A 24,753-nucleotide genomic window follows, 5' to 3' on the forward strand; every position below is an offset into this window, starting at 1 on the left:
ATTGCATGCCACAACTGCAGCTGAAACTATGAGGTCTGTGTGAGAGAGCGTGCACTAAATAGCGCTGCAAACAGTGCTGCACGCACCTCGTTAGAGATCTCTTGTTATTAGGAGTGTACAAATGTTTTGGTACTTTGTAAAACTGTGGCAGGACAAAGTACAACATGGCGAGCCACCACAGGTCAGATGATAAAAACACTGCAAACTGTGATAACTTGGCTTTTCTGACTGGCCCTCTCATTACCTGCTGAGAAGAGGAAGAGGTCAGTCTCAGCAATCCACCATCCTGTATTCAAAACAGGAAAGGAGAGCTTAGCATCAGGGTTTTCAGCTTTGAGCCTGTTTCATATCACCCGTATAACAGTGACATGACCTGAAGATTACTAATGCATATAATGCCAAGCAACTAGTCATCTACATACTGTATGTTGAGGTAAGCAGCATTGGCTGCAGTCGAATGTAACTGCTTCTGCAGATAATGAGGCCTGGTTTGATGGGTTTTGATGAAGGTGAACCGAATCATATAGAAATTATGAGTTAATATGATGTATACATTTTTACCAGGTTTAGATAAGAATGCTATGTGTTGCACAGATGGTAGTTTTCCTTATCATAAACATCCACGGTTGCCAATAATACCACCACATGCTGGCCTGTATATTTGTGCACAAAAACAAACAAAACATTGCTGGAATACACTACATGTGGCCAGAGATGATGGACAATACTTTTAATTACATTGTAGTAGCCACGTGAAGGTACTGCAGAGAGTGGAGCTTTGCAAAACATTGGCTTTGGACAAAGAAAACATAGCCTGAAATGTAATGGGGGTTCTTGTCTGGCAACAGATGTGGAATTTCAACACTCCAAACTAGGGTTGCAAAGGGGCGGAAAGTTTCCGGTAAATTTCCGGAAACTTTCCACGGGAATATTAAGCTCGGGAATTTTGGGAATTTTGAAAAAAATGTTTCACTCTACAGCAGGGCTATTGAGGCCTGCTGTAAGTGTGCAGGACTAGTCAGGTAAGTTTCCATGATATTACTGGGGAAAATATATTAGCATGCTGATTGAGGATTGTTCATCTGTTCATGTAGCCTATTTCCATTCATTTATCCATCAATTGTAAAATATGTTTACAGATGATTCCAATTGTTTGGCTAACTATTTATATCTCTGGCATTGCATTAGTGTTTTTTACAAACTTTTTTCTCATCTTATTCTACAGAACAATGCCACGTGCACTCTCTCATGTGTGGAGACATTTCACCCCATCCAATGTAGAAGGAAAGGCTGTGTACATTTGCAAATACTGTGCAAAGACCTATGTTAAGAATGACACAAAGATGCTGAAGCATATAGTCAAGTGCCCATAGTTTCCTCAGGGCTCAAATCAGCCTATGACACAACAAAATGTTTGTATTTATGTCTGTATATGACAAGGGAAATACAGCTAGTATAAATTACCCACAACATTTCCAGTTTATTCCCGTGAATTCCCGTGAATTCCCGTGAATTCCCATATATTCCCGTTTATTCCTGTTAATTCCCGTTAATTCCCATGGAAAGTTTCCAACTTTGAAAATTCCCGGAATTTTGCAACCCTACTCCAAACTAATATCATTGAGGGTTTTTCCAGTACATCCTGGAAGCTAGATGACAAAAGTGGCTGTTGCCAAAGGGGTTCCTATTAGGGATGGGCATTCGATTGAATTGTCTTAATCGATCGTCGGGAGAGTTAATGACGAATTTTCGGTTAATCGTTAATATTTTTATATTAAAATTCACTATTTATAGGCTGTTAAAATGCAGTGAAAATAGAAAAAACACAGCGTGTTTCCTCATTGAGATCTTTTAACAAGATGAACAACTCTTGTGGCAGTTAAACGGGATCCGTTCAATGGCAAACTTGAAAATAGCTAGCTGCGGAGCTCGGCTTCATGTCTGCACACGGACCCTCAGTCTACGGGGAAGGGAACCCCGACAGACCCGGGTCTGGGTGAGGGGTTCCGGGATTGAGGACGTGACAACAACCAGACTGAGAGGTCGAGAACCGTCAAATCCAGCTAGCTCTCAGCGGCTAGCTGCCGCTCTTTCAGCGGGGCTAGGAGAGTATAGCTCGGGATTCTTCCTACAGCTGCTAACATCCTCACTGTGCTGCGTTCAGGCAACTCGGATATTCCGACCTCCTACTTGAAGAAGAGCAGTGGACTCCTCATGCGCTCATGGAGACGTATAGCTTCGCGGTGTTTGCAGTGAACGCAACAGAATTTCGTCGATGACAAAATAATGATCAATTAATCGATCGTCGATTAATTATGCCCATCCCTAGTTCCTATAAGACTCATACAAAGAAGAGTCATATTCTTTAATGTTGACATACTTCTACTACTGTAAACTACTTGGCAGCTGTTAAAACATGCCTATTGTCCAAATTAAGCAGTGATTGTCGATGTAAATCATGTCTTACTGGTTTAAAATTCATAAACATTGGGTTCCAAACAGTGTTAATTTCGCTGAGATCAGCGCCGCAGCTTCTGGATCAGAGCAGAGGCTGCAGCTGGTTTCTACAGAGCTGCAGTTTTACTGTCCGCCTCCAGTCTGATCTGCTTTCAATTTTTGTTTTCACATTTCGCCAACGCCAACTAAAATATATAGGCTGCAGCTATATGTTTTTATTTATTTCAAAACAGGGTACTTCTTATTTCATACATTTCCCACAAATATGGGGATGACTCAAATAACCCTACATAGTTCTGCGTTTAATTTATTTCAAAGTAGGCCTACACTTGCCTGTGTATTTTCTTCTCCTCTTCATAAGCATTTGGTGTTTCCCTTTGTTGTAACAGGTAAAAATAAATAAAATGTCAACAGTTTTATTTATTGTTGTTCTATCATTTCATAAATGCAATAATCTACAGATTAGTATAGTATAACTTTATATAAAATGTTATCAGCTTTGTTATCAAATATGTTTTGCGGCTCCAGACAAATTTTATTTGGGGGAAGAGGGGGCAAAATGGCTCTTTTGATAGTAAAGGTTGCCGACCCCTGCTATAGACCTATAGGAGGGACATCTAATGGACAACCTAAGTACTGCAAGCTAGACTAGTACGCAGTTGTAGACACAACACAGGGGGTCCCTGGACCTGAGAAGGGAAGATAAGGAGTTTAATGTGGCTATTAAATGTGACTAAAACTAGACTAAAATGTAATTTGTTTTCGTCGACTAAAACTAGACTAAAACGTAATTTGTTTTCGTCGACTAAAACTAGACTAAAATGTAATTTGTTTTCGTCGACTAAAACTAGACTAAAACTAAGAAGGATAAAAATAACTAAAACTAGACTAAAACTAATATGCATTTTCGTCAAAAGACTAAGACTAAGACTAAATCAAAAATAGCTGCCAAAATTAACACTGGTTCCAAACCATCCACTTAAACATTCATTGCAGTAATTAAAACAGAACAACATGCAAACAACAACAAAATCCACAGAATGTAATTTTGCTAATGATTGCAGTTTAATCTTTTGCTGACCACACGTATTGACTTGAGGCTCCAGGGGGTCTTGGGCTGTTAAGTGATTAAAGTAAGCCTCTAAGATTAAGATTATATAAGGGGGAGTCAAGTAGATTTGAAATGTATCAAACACAAAAATGCCTAGTTCGCACAAAAAATTTTTTTTCAAACAACCCAGGATTCTGGAAACATACCGCAGGGTATTTTCAGTTTCATGCTAAAACATCTGTGTTGTAGAACAGCATGATGAGGGGAGAGATGCATCACTGCTGGAGCAAATATCAGCACAGGTTCTGCCTGGTATGACCAGTGGGACCAAGAGAGCTGATATTTCATGGTTTGTCATGGACATCAAATGTTTGGCATTGGTTTTAATTGACATAAGCATTAGTTTTACTTGGAAATATGTACAGGCACATACTGAAACAACAAACAAACATAGGGAAATCTTCATTGTGGTTATTTTATTTATTCCAAGAAACCTCCTGGATTAACTGAATTTCATCTGGACAAAAGGTATCTGCTTCACCACCCGTCACCCTGTATAGTGCACTGTATGTTTTAATTTTTCCTCGAGGGAAGTTCAGAAAAGTTGGCTTAGCATTAGCAAAAACGTCCACTTTCAGGAGCTGCTGCTGTATCACGTTCCCCTGAATGAGACTATTCTACAGCCTTCTGGAGCAGAAACAATTCACAGCCAAAGAGCGTGAAAAAAACATGACCCAAAGTACTGTCCTGAGACATAGAAGCCTGGCAAGGGTAATCTGTGTGTGTGTGTGTGTGTGTGTGTGTGTGTGTGTTACAGAATGAGAAAAACAGAAGATTCTTACAGCTATACTAATTAAATCAATCACGTTCACATTTAAATTACAATTACTCACAAAGAAGAAAAGCAACGTGTACATATGTAGATTCCAGCAATCCTGAACGGGTTAACACATTAAGATGAAAACAAATTGGCTGAGATAAAGCTGTTGGAGTTTAATGTATTTACAATAATGAACTGTAGTTGAAGTGATGCGTCCCATGAACAGCAAGATAGAAAACACTAGAAGAAACCGCCCTTCTGCTGCAATCCAAGGGCAGAGGCTGTGATACAATTTATTTTGGTTTCTAGAGATCTATCAAAACCAATTAGCCATGGATTAGCATCCAATGTTGCTAATTATGATGCTAATTGGAGGGGAATACACAGCAGACCTCAGAAGGAAGGCTGAGGCTGTGACTTGAATAACAACAAGGTTTCTATCAACATACATAATAATTATGCTCATCATTTTTTTCTTCTTTCACACACTCCTTTACTCAAGGTGATAAGTCACACACTTTCGGGCTTGTGGTTTTCATTCCTGTGCTGAAGGTTAATTCACACAATCAGACTTACCTGTGTAATCCACCGAAAAATATGTTAGAGCTCGAACCAGCAATGCATGATGCAGGACTGTAGTAACTGTGAAACAGCGGTGTTGCCAGACTTATCCTTATTTTCCCACCACCTCACTAAATGATTCATTCCGCAGTTTCTGACTGATGTATACTGTAAAATTACAATACAGACCCCAGAACCACAAGACACCTGGAATGGTTTGCCTGTGGGAGCTTTCAGAGCCTGCTGTGCAGCTCAATGCTGGTACTGCCAGTGAATCTTCAGACACATGAAAGGAGATAAAGAAAGTGTGTGAAATGCACTGAACCCTAAAAGCTAAATACTGTATCTTCAGAGCGCGGCAGCAAAGGGCGAAGACAGCCATAACTGCTGAAAAGGCTTCAGGAAGATAGGAAGGCAGTGACAATATTTACACATTGCATTGACTGTTGCAGTTAATTCAAGTGTAAAATGTAAATATGATTGAATGAGGCTCATTACATGGCACATTGTTTAATTTGCAGCTTTGAGTCACATTTATATTTAATGTTTGCCTGTCGGTATGCTGAAACATTAATCATTCCGAGTGGAAAACCAGCTACGTTTAGATATTTTTTCTCACTGACAGCCAACACTCGTTAATCAACCATTTACCATTTACCAGCAAGCTGAAAATGTTCTATTTAGTATGGACCAATGTTTGTGATATATATAAAAAAATAACTTAAAAAAGAGTAAATTTTTGCATGTACAAAAGGCAGCACAAACAAAAGAACATGACGATTCACAAAGTCATGACACATCTGCAGCTGTTGTGAATAGATAAAACTGAATGAAAATGACCAACAGTAATTAACTGCAATAGTTCCATTTGTCCCAACACAGTTTTATAATGATCAAAACATTTTTATACTTCCCTTAACAACATAACACATTTATAACTTTGTGTTTTGTGCCATGTTTAATTGTCCAACTGTGTATAGTATTCACTGTGCCACTGTTGCCCTGTCCCTGCTCTCTCTCACAAATACATTGGTTTCCTGTCTGTCACAGTCAGACTAACCATGCTAACCAACCAATCCTGGCATGGTAGTGAAATGTCAAAACATCCATAAAGTTTTTTAATTTTTCCAGCTGTCAGAACCTGGCAACATCAGTTTTTACTGTGCTTGTTCCTGTGACGGGGATGGGTGTCACACTGGAGTGCATACGAGCATACAGCATGCATGTTCAGCAGACAATCACTGTAATCAACCATCCCCGTAAACAGGCCGGGCCTTCCTCTGTCCTCAGCACAGCCGACAGCTTGTCTACTGGTTTTTATTCAGACATAGCAACATGTCAACATGCTGGGGAGTCTGTTGACAATCTGTTAACAGTGAGACCCTCTTAGATGCTACCATTAATACTTGTTTTCAGTTAACAGTTTAGCAGTTAATGATGAACATCCCCAAGCTGAATTATGTGTTATTTGAAACACAAAAGCCATATGACAAAATACATGGTAAACAAAAACTTTATAATTGTTTGTTCTCTGCCGGTAGCCACTAAACAATCCAAAATGTATCTTTTTAAATGCAACCGATATCATCATTCGAACCAATATAATCACAGTGACCTTAGAGTATATAACTCATATATAATGTCTATTGTCTTCATGTCCCTATGTAACAGCTAGCCATTGTCTAAATAAAGCTCCAGCATCAAAATGGAGGAGAGATGTAGATCTAGTTTTAGAGATACCTCTACCATCTCTCAGAGGAAGTACAGACTATTCTACTAAGATCTTTATCTGTGACTCCACATTGTTTTAAAAGGGTACGATTTTGAGACAAAATGGTTGTTTAGTCAGGTAAAATCACTGGTATTTTTTTATATTCCCTATCCATCAGACACAAAATGCACATATAAGGCTTATTCCCATTTTACCTTTATTCTGAGACTCCACTAGATAGCGTTGTATGATTTGCTAATAAAAAAAAATCCTCATTTACCTCAAACCTCCTGTTGCTCTGCCCCTCAGTTGAGTCTCTGAGTGAGAGGGGCAATATTCACTCAGGATTCTTTTAAACCCGTCTTTGTTGTGATGGCTGAATGTTGGGAGGTCTGCTGAGGGAGAGCACATCCAGCGCTTATGAGCGCCGCTGAATTGTCCAACTACAAACCAAAGCTAGGAAACAGAACATAAGCGATTGAAAATGAAACCCTCTGAAGTCCATCCTTCATGTTTGATCCCCATCCAATCCTGAGCACAAACATCCAAACCAACAAGGATTACAGCAGATCATCTGTTTGCTAAATATGATGCCCATTGACTCTTTATCGTGTAACATAACAGTGGATTTATACTTACAATAACAAAGACTATACATCCCTGTAAATAGTGTGGAAAAGACACTAAAATATCATATAAAGGTTAAAAAAATCATTGAATGTCAGACAAAAAAAATCATTGATAGGAAGTTGTTGTTCTGCTGTCACCACATGACTTTATAGTAAATCAACACAGTTGGCTAATTATATGCTGGAGTACATTAAATGCATGTTATTTCTATTTTGAGAATAAGCTGCAGTTGGAGCAGATTTATAAGAAAATGTTTTGCATCAATGGCCTCAGAAGCTGTCTTTGAACCAAAACACGATAATTTCCCTTTCAAATCCCTTTAATTTCTAAAGATTTTCTTGTGTCAGTTGCCTCAGAGACTTATTGTGTGAGAGTATATATGATTTTTTTCTTTTAAGTTACTCGTTCCTGCTCTAAATGCAAATGTGTGTTCTGAAGCAGTGTTGGGCATGACAAAGCGGGTGGACGGTGAGTTATGTTTTACATTCTGTCAGCCAGTGTTACAAAACATTCCCGGACTGTTTTTTGCACTTACACTGCCAGGTTCTCTGGATACGTTTGATTATAGAACAGCAATTACTAAGTAGAAACCGTGCTAATGCTTGATACGCTGTATGGAAACACTTTGTTGCAAGTAAATGTAGCAGGATGCTGCACATCTCCATCCATTTTAAGGATGCATGTCATTTGGATGGATGAATGAGCTGAATGTACCGTACAGTGCTGCTCTATCAGCATGCAGGGCCCTCCACAAAGACACACTGATTTATGAAGCTACGTGGCTAGATCGGTGGATGGATGAATGATAAGGGGATAGTAAACCAAAGCATATTCCAGCAGGACTCTTTTAGATGTAGTTTGCTTAAATTTGTTGAATTTTCGAAAAGCTCGTCGAGATCACAGTATACCTGTTCTTTCCAAAAACTGCATCTATTGCAGGGTTTTGGGTTTGATGTCTGTCACAGAGAAACAGATGGTGGCTTTGACAGGACATACACAGTATAAAGACTTGAAATTCTGATGCAAAACAACAAGTAGAACATGGTGAACACCATCACCACCAAGTGATTGTACTAGTGTGGGAAAGCATTTAGTGAAGCCAACGCACAGGGTGGATCACATCAAGGAAGAGAGGGTCATAATCACCCGGTCAGAGGGTGATGTTTGAAAACTTCCGTTGCAGAAGGTCTTCTCATTCCTCTCCGGCAGACAACTACCACGCTATATGGTGTCATCCACAGATTATCCTACAGATTTCACTATGTTTGGAAATCTGGGGTAATGTAAGCACACAACTCATCAACAAGTCATAACATAAAAAAAAAACAGGTGTGGTTGTTTTTAGACGCGTTAAAATGGCAAAGTTAATGTTTGAGCCAAAACTGAGATTAAACATTTAAATATTTGTCCTTCATATTAAATATTTATGACAACATTTGCAAACCTTAAGGTTACAAAGATTTTGGGGTATTATTCAATAGTTAGAGATTTATAGTTTGCCGCTCAGTAACTCCAAGGAAGCTGCTCCAGTACATAAAAGATTCTAGTTTGAATGCATTCGATTCCAGTTTGATTGCAGCTGTGAGTGACAGAGCTTCAGTGTTTGACATTAGCTTTTTTTCTAACAGAGCTCCTCCCACTGCGAACCAGTTAGGAGAGAACAGAGAAAAATAAGAGAAACAGAAGTCTCCCAAGTGAAATAACTCACTCTTAAAAATAAACAGAAAGAAAACAGGTTTTCAGTGCTTTGAAAGCCACTGAGGATACAATTAGCATGTACCGAGTATCATCACTTTATCCTGATGGCGTTCATTTGCTGTAAAATGTGACAATTGGGGCCGTCTGTGTTTTGCTGTGCCCTCATTCAGCTCAGTGTTTCTGTGATGTGGTTACAGTGCAGGCTGCTAGAGCACAAAACAAAAACACTGGGACCTGCTTGTAGCCAGCAGCATGTTATAAAAATATGTTGCTATGAAGTGCACGCAGACACAAACACCTACTCATGTCTTTCTTTTTTCGATACATTGACAGCTCATTACTCTTAATACACTCATTCAGATGTGCTCTTCTCTCTCGTGACTGTGTTTACGTATATTTACTCCTCACAAAAAACTCAGGGGTTATAATGGAATTCATGAAAATGTCATAGAAAAGCAAAGATGCATCCCAACCGGCTCCTTCTTCCCTACACTGATGAGATCTGCGTGAATGCAGTGACCTGTGACAAATCACTGTATGACAATGGGTTGTCACAACGGTAATATATTAGAGTCAGGTCTGGGCTGGTGTGTGAGATGTGATATATAAAAGATAAAGAGCTGCTAAACAAAACATGTTAGCCGCCTGCAACACATTGTGTAAACATTGTTTGCATATAACTACTTGTGTACTTTGTATGTACTAGTTTTTAAAATAATAACAGACCACATGAAATTAAATGTATGATATTTTGCCTTATCTTTATATTTTTCAGATCTCTAGATATATAAACCTAAATTTAAAGATAGAACAAAATAGAATTAGAATAGATTTAGAATATAAAGCCTTTATTTTTATTGTATGGTGATACAATGAAATATATAGTGCCTCTCCATAAGCTGCATAGAAACATATGCAAATATATTAAATGACACAGGATAAAATATTTCAACATTCGTTTGTGTGTTGATTTAGAGTTTGAATTGCCTTAGGATAGAAACTTTTCATGAGCCTGGAGGTTTAAGTTTTATTGATCTGTAACATCTTCCTGAGGGCATTACATCTTACTGTTATAATATATACACTCACCGGCCGCTTTATTAGGTACACGTTGCCCCACACCATTACACCACCACCACCAGGCTGAACCATTCATACAAGGCAGGATGGATCCATGCTTTCATATTGTATACACCAAAATTCTGACCCTACCATCTGAATGTAGCAGCTGAAATCGTCCAATGACCTAATGTCCAATTTTGGTGAGCCTGTGCGAAGTGTGGCCTCAGTGTCCGGTCTTCTGCTGCTGTAGCCCATCTGCTTCAAGGTTCGACGTGTTGTGCGTTCAGAGATGGTATTCTGCATACCTTGGTTGTAACGAGTGTTTGGTTGTGCATGAAAATCCCAGTTGATCAGCTTTTTGAAATACCACTCCGTCTGGCACAGACAACCATGCCATGTTCAAAGAAACTTAAATCCCCTTTCTTCCCCATTCTGATGCTCTGTTTGAACTTCAGCAAGTTGTCTTCACCACGTCTAGATGCCTAAATGCATTGAGTTGCTGCCATGTGATTGGCTGATTAGCTATTTGTGTTAACAAGCAATTGAACAGGTGTGCCTAATAAAGTGGCCGGTGAGTGTATATTTTTATAACTTGTTTTACACTTTATAATTTCTGGCTTCTGGTTGATAGGCTCTTGTAACTTCTCCATCCAACATTTTATTTTACTTGTGCAGTGACAGAACAGAACTTTAATCTTGATTTCTGAACCATCCTCTGAGAAAAATGATATAATCATATCATCATTCATTCAGAATCATTAATGTCAGATGTTTAGATGTAGAATAATTAGTTGTGTCTGAAACAAGGGCCGAATGGTGATGTTGGATGGATCGATAAATGTCGGACTTTCACAGGAGACTGCTAGTTGTTTCTCATTTCCAGTTGACAGTCAACATAGGCTGGCACAGGTACTTCCTGACCCTAACCACAGACTCATTACTGTTATCATGATGATGACAAAGAGGAAGTGTTTGTTTGACCCTAACCATGATCTCTCTCTGATGTTAATATAACCTACTGTACAGTGTTTGTTGCACCTCAGCCTACCCAAACATTGATATTATCCTGTCCTTACAGATGAAAGCTCACATGCATTTCACTGTATGTGTTGATCTAATGTACAGATTAACTGAATTGCATTTGACAATAATATGGCAAAAAAGTCAATAGATGGTAAATAATGTCACAATATTTTTTTAACTCACAATAGTGGATTTATTTCAATTATTAGTAAAGTTACTGTTTGTATTCTGTATTTAAATTGACTGTTTATGCAATTAGTGAAATTTTTGTATATATACTATATATATATATACATTTAGGCTATAGAACTGTCAAACCAAATTAGCTGCAGATATTGTGAAAGAGAAAGAAGAAAGTATCCCATCTACTGTCAAGAGTTTCACCATCTCAAGCATTAATCTGTCCATCCCACTAATTATCCAATTCAAAGACTCTGATCCATGCATTTGTCTCATCAAAGCTTGATCAGTGTTAACTGTCTTTGTCTGTGTGGCATGTTCTGCTGCAGGAATCTGAACCATAACCAGAGGATTTGATCACATGTACATAACTCCCAACTAGAGCTCTTTCAATTGGCTGCCTAGTCACAGTAGAGCTGAATATAAAGTACTCACCATGACCGCAAAGCTCATAGTGGTGTATATACACTCTCATTCAACCATATACACACTTGTTTTTACCTTCGTAAGAAAATCACTTCTACAAAAACTCCTTTAAATGTCCTTTAAATTAACTGACTTGAGTTGATGTGTAAAAACAATAATCAACTAAAGGTTCCCCCATACTGGATTCACCATACCATTCAAACTGTGTCTCCTTCTGTACAAAACCTTTAATAATCAAGCCCCAGCTCATCTTATCCCAGCAGATCACTTTGTTCCCTAAACACAGGCTCCCTTTTGGTTCCTAAGAATGGAATGGGAGGCAGAGCCTTCAGCCACCAGGCTCCTCTGCTGTGGAACTAGCTACCACTCTGACCACTCTGGAGGCAGATACCATCACTACATTTAGGGTTAAGCTTAAAACGCTCCTCTCTAATAAAGCTGATAGTCAGGTCTCTCTCGCTCTCTCTCTCTCTCTCTCTCTCTCTCTCTCTCTCTCTCTCTCTCTCTCTCTCTCTCTCTCGAGCTGCAGGATCCAGATATGACACTATAGTCATCAATTATTATTAATATTGTTAATATATGTTTATTATTTATAATAATTTGTGCCATTATCGTTTATAATTGCATTATATGTATAATTGTCACTCATTAAAATGTCACTTTCTTTAAAATAACCAGTCTGACAGAGCTTAAATGTGATGGTTACACAGCTGTTCCTGGTCTCCCTCCCTCTCTCTCTCTTCTCTCCCTTCTTTTCTCACCTTCTCTCCTCTCTTCCCTATTTTTATCCACTCACCCCAACAGGTCAAGGCAGACGGCCACTGATATTAACTCTGGTTAAAAGGGAGTTTGTTGCTTTGAGATAATGTTTATTGTCATTTGGTACAATGCACATCAAACTGAACTGAGCCCTCCCATCATGCACTTGGTACTTCTCTCACTCCATTCAATTCATCCTACATCAGGTTGTGTCCTCTCTCTCTCTGTCCTCTTTCGGCAGGTAACTATGGGCAGGAGCTGCAAGAATCAGATCTGAAACTCTTACTCTCTCTAATATTCTTATGATTATCATGACTCTACCATGGCTGCTAGTGTTATTGGTAACATGACCTACCTTGACTCTGTTTCTATTAGAGGTTTCTATCTTTTAAGAGGCTTGTTTTATCGTTCCACTGTCATCAAGTGTTTGCTTATAGTGGGAATAGTTTTGTCCCCTCTATAACACTGAGTTCAAAAGCTTACTCTGTAAAGTGCCTTGAGATAATGTATGTTGTGATTTGGTGCAGTGTTACTCAATAGAGAACTAAAGAAACCGTATGCGCCATCACAAACCTTACGAGCTGAGACTTTAATGTGTCTGGGCTGACACGATCATTCAAGTTGCCGTGTCCACCGGGCAGAGTGTGATCCAGATGGGAGCCACGTGACAGCTTTTGTCACTGCACTCTTTTTGCATTTGTTAGTCAGCTGATGTAAACAGACAAGTCCGTCAGCTAGATCTTGGTCTGCTCTTAGGAATATGTGAAATTGAGTTTCATGCTTTTTCGCTTTATTGTTAAAAATAGCAGCAGTAGCAGTGGAGTTTTTATCTCCACATCTTGTACGGATCTGAACACAGCTCTTAGTGATTATCCCATTTAAATGCTTGTTGCTGTGTTTCTCAGGCTTTCTGTTTCAATAGTGTCATAACTGTATTTGATGATTCGCTCTGTCTGGAGTCCCGTTTCATACGGTTACTTTTTGTCTTAAAAAAACTTGTTGTCCGGCCTCATCTGTCTTTTTATATCTTCACAGACAGCGGCCACACTTGAAGGCAGAGTTAGAAGCCTGCTGTACCGGAGAGAGAAGGGAGATGCACATGGGCATAACGACGCACCCTTTCACACAGTCTCTCCTGGAAGACATCCATGGTGTTGCACTCGGTCGTACATGTGAGAAGTGAGAGAAACAGGAGTGTAAAAACTGGAGAGAAGAAAAAGTCCGGGCTCAGAGAGAGAAAGTCAAACCACGGCTGTTCTCTCGCCTCCGCACCACTGCCCGACAAAGTCATAGAAATCTTCAGACACATTTGAAACACAAAAGGTGTGAAGAAGGAAGGTTTAACAAGGGATTTGGCTGTCGCACCCGTAGTTCTGACCTGACATCCAGAGTCCCCAGAGGGTAGGTGAGACATCTCCATATCTCAGAGATTCAAACTTTAAAATATCTGACCTTACATTTTCAAAACAAATACATATGTGTCATGAACTGAAGATATTTCACGAGATAGTTGTCTAAAAAGAGTATTCAGAACATTTCAAATGCAGCATTCCACAATGCATGTATAATAATGAAGTGATGTAGCAGTAATAATAAGTGTGTGTGTGTGTGTATGATCAGATCAGTTTTAGAAAGTCTGAACAGCAAAAATCCACATAAGATGTATCCACAGCCCAAAGCTTTTAAATTTCATTTTAATCAGATCTCTACAGATGCATCTCAGTTCAGACACTGGCTGCTCAGATATCTGAGGTCTTTCACTATGCAACACACAACAACAGCACCAAATCCAGAGTGGCAGTAGCTACGAAGTTGCTGACGCCTTTGTCGCTAATACAGTAACAGATGCAGACAGGCTGGTGATGCCTAAAGAGAAATCTGATGTGATCACTTGCAAATAGCAGTGTGGACAGTCTGTCCCTAAAGATCTGATTTGAGAAACCTGCTGTCTTAACAAAGCTTTGGACCTTCGGAGTCAGGACAAGAGGGAAAGAGAGGTCATTTGGGGAATGTGAGGATCCTCACAGTTGTAACCAGCTGTTTGAGTTGCCATCAGATTAGAAAAGTGTTAAGAGGCACATTTACCATTTACTTCTAACCTGAATCCTTTCTTGCTCTAGGAGACATGCTCAGCACAGGAATGTCTGGAAAGCTAGGTTCAGTAGGTGGAGCAGGTCGCCCACGGTCGGTGGTTCAATCCCATGCAGCTCCATTCCTGGGCTGGTCACTGAACCCAAAGCTGCCTCTGACGGCTGTGTGTTTTTGATGTATGATAGAGAAAACATCAACATAGAATATATATCATATATATCAATGCGTGTGTGAATGTGTGAATAGCAAAAAATGGAAAATATAAACTTCTGATTTAGCAATGTGTTGACTGTTGACGGCAAATGTGTTAAAAATTCTATAGGGCTTTTGGTAAATGCTGAGCTTTAGTCATTAATGCTTACAGGCTTTGACTCTATTGTGAGGCAGTAGCATGCTGGTGCTGGACCTGGTCAATGACACACAAACGCGCACACATGCACGCACGCAAGCACTCACGAAAACAAACACTACGGAGCCAGGGTAGAGCGGCTGTCCAACTCTTGGGAATATATATTTGAGTTTGCGTTGTTGAAGAAGCTGGACTTTAAGCCCTCCAGAGAGAGCGGAGGAGTGGAAGAGCCAGTGGAGTGTTAAAGAAGCATGTGCGTGTGAGTAACAGCAAAAGACAACCTAAGTGAATTGAACTATGTGGGACTGGTCTGTGCTGAGTCGAAACACAGTAACACTAATGCTGGTCAGAATGATCTTTTGGTGATCCTTTGACTTTACATGTAGTGCCACCCACCGGGTCAAAATCTGTCCATGGTTTATGACTAAATATATACAAAACTACTAGAACAGTCAATCAGTGTCCTTTGTCTCTGGAACATGGTGACATTAATGGCTGGAGTAGTTTGTGGAGACTAGTTTTGTGGAAAACTGTGTTTAAGGGTCTTAAAGGACCCATCGTATGCCCATTTTACCACAGTTGATATGGTTCCTTTGGGTCTTGATGAAATGTCTGTAACATACTTTGGTCAAAATACCACAAGGATCATTTAAAACAGCACCCCTTTTACACTGTCTAAAACAGCCCTCCTCAGATTGACCTGTTTTGAGTGCCCCGCCCCCCTCTCACTTTTTTTTTTAACCCACTCCATGCTATGACAAAAAAGAGAGGGTAAAAAACACCTCATATGGTGCTAATTAAGAGGACAAGTTTGGCATGGAACAAAGTGAAAACCCTCTTTACACCTGAAATTACAATGTGTTTCGTATCCAGCTTTGACTTTAGACCGATTCATCTGTGTCTGCTGTGTCCACAATGAGATCCAACTGTTCAGTCGAATCATCACATCCTCCTAACAATAAAAACGAATAGAGGAAGATGCAAGCTATGTGTTATTGTGTTTCCATGCACTTTAAAAGCTGAGGTTGAAGCCATCTTTGACAATGATCTTGTCTTCACCATGACCATAAAAAAGGTCTGAGAACTGGTTCAAGTTACTCACTAACGACTGCTAGCTGCCTAGCACCTATTTGAAACGTTATTTATTTCCATCCATTAAAATGCTGTACGTGGATTGACAAACTTTTTCGTTATGTTCCATTTTGTCACAGAGCATCACTGACTGCATCATGAGCCAATCAGTGCTGTCTTCGTTGGGAATGCTCTTACAACCGTTCTTTCATGTTGGCAAGCTCAATCTATTTCAATCTGATACCTCAAGACACATTTTAATATAAGATGTGAAGGGAGTGCTAATGTTCTTTGGAACAGTAAAGTCACAGTTGGTTTGGTCTTGCTGACTGGTTGTTACTCTCACATAAAGCTGTGCAAAATACCATGGGCCTTCATTTGCCAAATTAAACATCCCATCAGACTGACTGATTAGTGTGCTTTACAAATTACATCAAAGGGCAAGCATCCTGTAATATGTGGTAAACATAATGTCTTGATTGGAAAACTAAACAATGCTTACTTTAGTGTAACATCAAGCTGATAATTGAATAATATCATTCTGTGTGACTATCTGGGCTCTTGACTTTGAGGTGAAGACCCAGAATATTTTCAGGCAATTAATTTAATTCTAGCATGTGTTGTTGAAGTAGGGCAAATAAGAAAGTTGAGTTTTTTATTATCATTGTGTGAGATAAAGTGCAAAGAAATGAACGTGAGCCTTCCTCCGCAATCTGATGGGGCCATATTAGAAAATGAGTATGAGTAACCCATATCGGATTCCACAATAAACTCTAGAAAGATAACAGGGAGGCAGAAGGGGAATTCCTAAAATATGAGGACCCATTGACCAGAGGGTAATTATGAGAGAAATTAAAGCAAACTCAATTCATTTCTATTTATGGCTCCATAGACGGCAGTCCACAGGAGTGAAATTATTAAAGCTGGATCCATTACAAAGTCAAAACCCACAATAATTCTGTAACAATATAAATAAACTAAGTTCCCCAAGAAATTAATGAAAATCCCTCTCTGAATTGCATTGGATAATGGCATAACTGAAAACAGGCAAAACCTTGAAAAAAAAAGATTCCTCCTGATTATCGTGGCACTTTAATGAACTTTGTGTGACTAAATGAATTAAAGACTGTGACAACTTAACCAGGCTATAGCACAAATAAATGTTTTTAAAGACGATATAAATATAGGAGGAATTGAAAGAGCTGTCTACAAAGCAAAAATGCTGAAGGAATTTGGAACTAAAGGCATTCACAATGAGACTTTAAAATATCAAAATTTTTTAAAGGTCCGTCTCTTTAAAGCCTTTTTTCAAACCTGACCTCCAGGGAATGTACATAACTGAGTCAAGGCTTTCTCAGAAAAGTTCCTTTCACACATGAACACTGCAGCAGGAGATTCTCCGGTCAAACACATAATGCACACAATATACAAATCTCTTGAATGCTCAGGTGAGGTTTGGAGAAACAGGAGGCAGGATGCAATGTATTTATTACGCTGCAGTCATCACGTTTTTGTTTACAGTGCATTGAAATCTGCTTCAGCCCTTATACTAAGAGCACCATTGACATTTTTGTTGGTTTCTTCTACGTGTACGGCACTTTTTCATCCTGACATATTTGAAAGATAGAGACATTAGAGAGATATGAGCATTTTCTGGGGGGCTGGCAATAGAAGCTCTGGAAAAAGTCTGGTACCTCTCACCTGGACATTTGCGTCCCCACTAGTATGTCCAGAGGTTATCCAGATTTCAGTGAATGTCTAAAAGAGGCTTAAGATATTCGTTGGTGTAATTTCATTAGGATGGCACACATCCTATATTTACCATACTCTTAAGAACATGACTTGGAAAGAAAAGACACTATTGTACTGATCTTATACAAATGATATCAACTACCATTAGAAGTATATCTGACAGAGTTAAATCCACATTTACATGCTTTCACAAACAAACAGGACATCAGAAGTAACGGAACATTCCCTGGTGGCCTTGGGGTCAGTTTGTGCCAATTCTTATAAATACCTTGATTTTTCTCTGATGATTAGATGAGTTATGATGGTGTAACGGGTTCTTATTGCCCCAGCTGACAGAGATCAAAGATATGAAAAGATTGTAGCTATGTAATCAACTGTATAGTGCTTGCCCCTCACCAGTAATGAATTATGCTTCAGGGGTGTTGGCATTGAAGTTTATATATAATTGTAGACGCTATACTAGAGGTCACCAACCCGTCTATCGACTGGTCAATCTCGAAAACCTTCACTTTCACTTTGGACTTGTTTGTTTGAAAAAATATGTTTCATTGTGAAATATTTGCAGGAGCGGAAGATGCAGGGCTTCATACTGTATAGTGCTGGTATTTTTTTGAGTACACAGGACTACTTTTATCCAAGAAAAGTCATTTTCAAGGCATACCCAATGTGACACAACACACAGCACTCTGCTGCAATAGCAGCTCCTCTGCAGAATATATTGTTGAATTAAAAATTGCTATAAATGGTGCATTGTACAGATGCTGTAAATATGAATTCATATTATTTTATTGAATAGATAAAGTTGCATAAGTCCATGTCTTTGTGTTTATTTTAATGTTCATACATTCAGCCTTTAACAGGAATTGTATAAATAATAACTATAACCCTCCTTCCTTTTGGAAGATATCATGGTGGAAGATCTGGACTTATGCCTGGAATTAAGTGATCTTGGGCTTGAAGAGGCTGGGGACCACTGCTCTGTACATAATGAAACTACACAATGTGTCACAAATGTACTTATTAAGGCAATCCTGGGAGATGCGCTGGGGATATGAAATAATCAGGTTATTGAACTATCTGACTGACTGGATTCATGTAGATTAAATCACACAGGTCCTCTGAATTAAACTTTGAGTGAAGTTAGAAATATGATTTAAAATAATATGACTCATGTCTTACATCTTGTTCATGTAACTAAATAAGGCATTATGTCATTAATCCGACTCAATACCTGTGGAGACTAAGATCAGTCAGAAAATAACTTTCTTATACATTCAATCCTCACAAAAGAAGCAATTATAAATGATTAGGCTCTGTGAAGCTGTAATTTGAAATAGCAGTGCTTTAAGCTAAATGCAAATGCTAGGTTGATAACATCATAGTTTAGCATGTTTGTGACTTTGATGTTGCAGATACTTGTCATTTGAGACATTTATTTTATGTGATTATCAAAGTGACAACAAATAATCCAGAGGGAGACACAAGCATGTGCAAAGTTTCAAGACAAACCATTAAATAGCTGAAACACCTCACAAAACTACAAATGGCGGTGCTGAAGGAACAGTCAGAAGAAAAGTGGGATTTATCCCCCTTGGCTCATAAATGTAGTATCACATTATTTGCAGATCCATCCAGTAGATGTTCAGATATTTCATAAATGAAAACCTCGACCTGCTGCCTAGAGAGGTCTGGATCTCTGTAACTTCACAGGCACCCATCCAATATTTGTCAAAACAAATTCAGCCAAAAAAGGTCAACCAGCAAGTAAGATATGATGCCAGAATCGTTTTTTTTTTTTACTAATTCAAAGTCAATACAGGAATATTTAACTATGCAGCATCTGGTGGGCCACTGGTTGAAACTGGCATTGATGTAATATCTGGAATAACATAGTTAAACAACAATATTCTGTGATATTTGTCACTATAACCATTGTACTAATGGGATTATTGTTACAGATATGGACATAATGCTGATTTATCAAGACAACATCTAAACTTGGATTTCTCAGTTCACATTAACTGAGGAACAGGATAAATGAAAGTCTCTGATACAGGCCTGGTTCACATCAGAGGTCTGGTTCTCAGTTGTAGTAGTTCTTTGTAGAATTAAATTAGGGCAAATTAACACTAATCACTGATTGAATGTGGTGGAGAAATATGACGAGTATGGTTATATAGACAGATGTATTTAACCAATATGACTGTGTTGTTATGAAGAATATCTGTTGTTAGGACAACCAACAACATTTTCACATGGGGAAAAAACTGTAAGATAAACGTTGCATGTAATATAAAAAAACTATTACTCTTTATTATATTGTTTGACATGTTTTGCTCCTGTGTTTCTCTGTCTTCTGTTAGGCTTTGTTGTTCTAACATTGCTTTGTTTATATCTTTTTCTACCTATGTTCTTTGGAACGAAATAAATATAGCTTTTTGTTTAAAACAGGAAAAGAGCAATGCCACCTAGAGAAACCCAAACTATCCCAACTGCTACAAAACAGATCTAAAAGAGAAAACACATACAGTGATAATAACGATAATAATAACTATGTAATATATATATATACATTTATATAGCAGTTATCTAAACAAGGTTACAAAGTGCTTCACAAAATACATGGGCATTTGTTTTCATAAATAACGCTGAGGCTTAAGGTAAATCTGACTGGCTACTGGCTTGTATGGCAGCAGTCTTGTGGCTTACCTATATGGATCATTACCTACTCTATATGCCTTTTTAAACTAAAGTTAAAAGCTGTCCCATTTAAGAAACTACATAAAATAAAGTTGTAAGTAAAAGTAAGATGAAAAGAAAAGAAATACAAAAAACAACAACACAGTAGCACCAGAGTTACAAATCACACATTAAAAATGTTTTCCCATAAAAATATGTTGTAACCAGTGATTTAAAGAGAGGTAGAGAGTGGGCGAGTCTGATCTCGTCAGGCAAGGAGTTCCAGAGCCTCCGGGCCCCGACAGAGAACCTGGTCACCCTGAGTAGCCAGCCTTGACCTAGGGACAGCTATCTCAGGTAGTGACTAGGATTGTAGGGAGTCAAGGGCTCCAAAATGTAAGTAGGGGACAGCCCATGTTGACATTTGAAAGTTATTAAAAGAATCATAAAATCAATTGGATAGTCCAGATGGGAAAATAATTTTTCTAAGTCAGGGAGAGAAAAACTGAGATGAGAAGAACTTGAGATATATTTTGTAGGTGGAAGTAGCAGGATTTAATCTATTCAATCTCATTAAAGTGTGTTTTAAAATTTAGTTGGGAATCAAATGAGACAGAGATAATAGTAATAATATTAGTAAAAGAGATAACACATGCTGTATCTTTTATCTCTAGTGAAATGACAAAAAAACCCGTCATGAACTAAAGATGGACACAAAAATGAAATAAAAAAGAGAGATCAGCACATTAACCAGAGGATTCCTGCTCTACTCATTGACAACTTTTCACTGGCTACATTAACATAAGAGCTGAAGCTTGATCCACCGAGGGATTTACATGTTTCGCTCATTTGCGTGACTGAGAAAAGTCTCAGCTTTTTGTCAGCAGAGCTTAAAAATATCACTCTCTCATTGGCTTCGTCAAATCCCAATATAAGGTTGGTTGCTTTCAAAATCTAAGGTGCCCCAGCTGCCTGGTCTGCAAGTAGGATGCAAGACATCGATCACAGTCGGCTGTGCAAATGATTTCCTCTAAGCTCTGCACTGCCCAGTATACAACACAACCAATACACTGGCTGATGGGGCTACAGAAAAGTGTGTGTGCATGTGTGTAAACAGCGAGCGCAAGTGCAAATGACAAAGAATATTCTCCATGGTAAAAACCAGCATCTCCACAGATGCAGTGTCTTTTATTCACCTACACACGTACACATGTTCCTAAATAATACACACACAATGGACGAGCTGTCTCTCTCTCTCTGACACACACACAAGTACTGAGCTCTTCCAACACTTTTTCATTCACACACACACACAACAACATCTGCAGCAGTTTCAATAACATTTCTCTGCAGTGAAGCAGGAGTCAAAGGAAGATAGAGATGTGGAGGAAGAAAGAAAGAAAAGAGAGGTGAGGAGAGAAAGAGAGGTATATGTTGAATGGAGTGATGCTCTTTACCTTGTGCAGACAGATGTGTTCAGGCTCCCACTCGCCCTGCTGCTTCACTCTCATCTGTCTCTCGATGCTGCTTGCTCTCTCTACATCTGCCCAACACTGAGGACAAGGAAGTGTGTATCCCCCACTCCCACTGGCTCTCTCTCTCGCTCTCTTTTTCTCGCTGTGTGTGGCTGTAGCACTGAGGAGAATAAAAGACCGCCTCTGCCCCACCTCTCTCTCTCTCTCTCTCTCTCTCTCTCTCTCTCTCTCTCTCTCTCTCTCTCTCAGTTGTGTTCATCTCTTTGGTTGAATCTCCTCTCTCTTCTACATAGAGTACACACGCACACACACATATATATATATATATATATATATATCAAAAGAAAAAAAGAGGGAGACACATTCAAGGAAAAAACCTGGATTGAGGCTGAATTGAATCCAATTTAATTGAATCTAAAGAAGGCCCTGTCTGTCGTTATATTGAGGTTCTAGTGGTCACTGACGAGGTTCTCGATCGGAATGTTTTAGTAGTAGATGTAAGTGCGAGAGTCTTAAGGTCACTAGAAGGGTTTAAGTGCTCAGCGAAATCTAAGGCTTATTTGTTGTGGTCGTAGTAAATTGGACATAGTTTCTAGGCTGTAGGTGTCCTCTAGGTTTTTCTCTGGGTTGTTGAGAAGGCTTAAGTGATCAGTTGACGATTCAGTAGAGGGTGTTTCAAGAAGATGTAGTGTTCTGGAGGTTTTAGAGGTCTTAAGAGTCTAGCTTCATTTTTTTAGCCTCGTTGTGTCGTTTAAATGACTATGGCAACTTTCATGCCAATTTTGAAGGGAGATGTTATAGGTCTCGCACCCCGTGGTTGTGCATAGAACCTCCGAGCCAATTCTTTGAAACAGCAAACAGGGGAAGCAATAAAATGCATTACCTGCACCACATCTAGTTAGCCTCAGTTTCTCATAACAGGACCTGGAGTAGCCCCAGGTGTAAGCCTTCCTCATCACTTGCCGGCTACTGAATCTGTAAATCGATTAAGCTACTATATCCTAATTTGTTTTGTTGGGGTGCTTTTGTAAAGAAATTGCCGGATTTCCCGCAGTTCCAAGTGAAGTCACATAATCATAGTACCTCAGTGACAGCAGATATACATGAAATGGAGCTAAGGGTCGACCAATCACATTTGACAAAAAAAATGTAAGTCAATGCCTATTGGCTATAAATAAAAATGGGAGTGTCTGAGAGCTGTGTCCCGTGGAAAATCTGCAACGACTAATTAAAGAGCAGCCTCAGGTCCCGTGGTCGCAAAAAGTTTAAGCACTTACATTCATTCTCGTTTGGCCGGCGCCACACACAAAAAAAAAGGAGGGGGTGGTGCCCCAGTATTAACAAGCCGCCCCTTTCAGGGGGATGTTGCAATGTTGTTTCCATTGAGGAGGTTCCATGGGTCCTCTAGGACAGGAGTTCCCAAACTTTTCAGCCTGCGACCCCCAAAATAACGGTGCCAGAGACTGGGGACCCCCAACGACACTGGAGGTGGTTTATAATGTTGCGCACAGCCACGCACATGCACTATGCGTGCGTGCATTCTTGCGCATGTCTGCTCAGGTATATTTTTTTTTTTATAAAAAAAATAAATAATTGTATTTTTTTTTGGAATGCATTTTGCGACCCCGCCTCTGTGTCTCGCGACCCCCCGGTGGGTCGCGACCCCCACTTTGGGAACCCCTGCTCTAGGACAGTGTTCCCCAACCCCGGGCCGTGGGTTATTTGGTACCTGGCCGCACAGAAAGAATAAACAACTTAAATTTTTTCTGTTTTATTTATTATCTGATTCTAAACGTTTTTTTATTCAGAAAAATTTGCAGATCCTCTCCGTTATGACTCATGCTTTACGCATGTCAAGACGCTGGTCTCGGTCACGTGACTTTTCCGCTAAACACAAACCCACACGGTAATTGTCTGACCCATTTGTCAACAAACCAGGTGAATCCAGCATGTCTGTGCAAGAAGAAGATCAGCTGCTGGTGATAGCAAATGACGGCGGCCTTAAAAGTATGTTCGTATGTTCTGGATTAAAGTCACGGGAGAATACCCTGAGATCGCCACAAAGGCACTAAAAACTCTGTTGCCATTTCCGACATCACATCTGTGCGAAGCATGGTTTTCTGGTGTGACGGCAACCAAAACAAAATAAACTGGACATCAGCAACACATTTCGGGTGTCATTGTCACCCATTAGCCCTAGATGGGACCGCCTTGTTGCAGTGAAACAGGCTCAGGGCTCCAACTGATTCAGCATTCTGGTTAGTTATATGTTTCATGCCCTTTATATTTGTTTTTTATTTGTGATTTATTCATTGTTACTCACTGTGTTGTTGGTGCCATGTTACGAGGACGCTGCTAATAAAGTTGCATAAGAATACACATTAGTTTCACATTTATTATTATTATATTTAGAAAATACCCCAGTTTTTATGCTAGTCGTATATCATTTTATTTTGTCGTATTTATCACCACATACACTATCTCTAGTACCATCGGTGGAATTTTTTTTAAGTAACGAATTAATTTTAAATAACGAAAAAAACTCTCCAAAGCGCACAGAGGCGCAGCGTGTGCGTAATGGAGCTTTGGTATCCATCCGTCTCCGTCTAGCTGGTAACTTACCACGCAATAATTAATTTGAGGCTGTGTATTAACAATTCGTTAATTTCGTTAAATTAAAAAAAATTCTACCGATTCCACCACGGCTACACCTTAAAGGCCGGTCTGTAAAAATATTGTCTGACATCCAATCGGTCCGTAGCACAAAAATGGTTGGGGACCACTGATTTAGGAGATGCTGAGGGTTTTGGAGGTTGTAGTGGTCCCCAGAAAAATTCTAGTGGATCCTTGTAGGTATTCTACACTATTAGATATTTTTGTGGTAATCTCTAAAGGCTAGTTTAGAAGAACTTAGAACATTGTACAACATTTGTAGTGGGGTTAACTGGTACATCTTGG

Source organism: Limanda limanda, chromosome 13 (genome assembly GCF_963576545.1).
Source record: "Limanda limanda chromosome 13, fLimLim1.1, whole genome shotgun sequence".
NCBI classification, from domain to species: Eukaryota; Metazoa; Chordata; class Actinopteri; order Pleuronectiformes; family Pleuronectidae; genus Limanda; species Limanda limanda.